The sequence below is a fragment of the Alligator sinensis genome, unplaced genomic scaffold (genome assembly GCF_000455745.1).
Source record: "Alligator sinensis unplaced genomic scaffold, ASM45574v1 scaffold673_1, whole genome shotgun sequence".
Classification (NCBI taxonomy): Eukaryota; Metazoa; Chordata; order Crocodylia; family Alligatoridae; genus Alligator; species Alligator sinensis.
In genome coordinates, this window is record NW_005842829.1 from 288,482 (window position 1) to 289,696 (window position 1,215).

A 1,215-nucleotide genomic window follows, 5' to 3' on the forward strand; every position below is an offset into this window, starting at 1 on the left:
GACACTAATGAATGCAGGCAGACCCATGTACACACACACACATGCGTGCTAACCGAGTACGTGAGAGCAGGCTGGGTCTGATCAGCACTTCCAGCTGATCCCCTCGTGCACCTCAAAACTCAGCACGTCCCGATCTCCTGTCACAATGGTCCTAGTCGTAACCCCCGATGAGCAGACCCCGCTGTGGGTTTGGGCGTTACGGGGATGTTTGGCTCCGGTAAAAGAAGTGTTGCTGCAGAGCAAGTGGGGAGGTCAAGGGGGAGAAAGAGTAGGTGACGAGAGAGCACAGCAACCAGCTTGGCCATAAAAGTGATGTGTTGCCAGGTACACGCACTTACGATGATACCAGTAGTAACAGCCATACCAGAGAGAGGCAAATAAACAGTTCCAGCATTACATCGTTTCAGTTAGGTTTTGGGGGAAGTCTGGCTCAAGTGTGATTAGCAGAAGTCAGGTTTAGAAAGCTGTGCCTGGAGGCGGAAAATGAGAGAGGGAGAGTTGGGATCTCACCACTCGGCGAAGCTTGAGCCAGTCGCGGTCCGCAGGCGCTGTCGGACGCGGCAGACGGGCAGTCGTGAGCGCGCTCAGTGGAGGGATCCAGGCAGCAACGGAGTGGAGCTGGTGCCGCTTTGGATCCAAGCCGCAGGACCGAAGCTTGAGCTTGGGTCGGGGTGTTTGCAGAGAACTACCAATGGCTCAAGGACAGACACGAGGTGTGTTTATGGGGAAACGAGGGCTCGTGCGCTGGATAATAGGATCTGATCACGCCCGGCTGTGGGTGGCATTACGCTGAGGGAGCTCACAATGCTGCAGACCCTCTGGGTGAAAATCCATGGGGAACACGGTGCAGGGGACACAACGGTGGGGTCTACTACAGACCTCCCACCCAGGACCAAGAGCTCAACCGGGAGTTCACCAGGGAATTGGCCGAGGCCGCGTGCTCCCGGTGCACGGCTGTCACGGGAGACTTCAACTACCCGGACGTATCGTGGGAGGAGCGCTCGGTCAAATCCAAACAGTCGCAAAGCTTCCTCACGTGCGTGGACGAGCTCTATCTGACGCAGGAAGTCTACGGGCCGATGAGAGGCAAAGCGCTGCTCAACCTGGTGCTGGCAACTGGGGACGAGCTCATCGGTGACCTAACGATCGAAGGGAAGCTGGGTGACAGCAACCACGAGCTGATCACCTTCACCATCCGCCATAAAGCTGGACAGT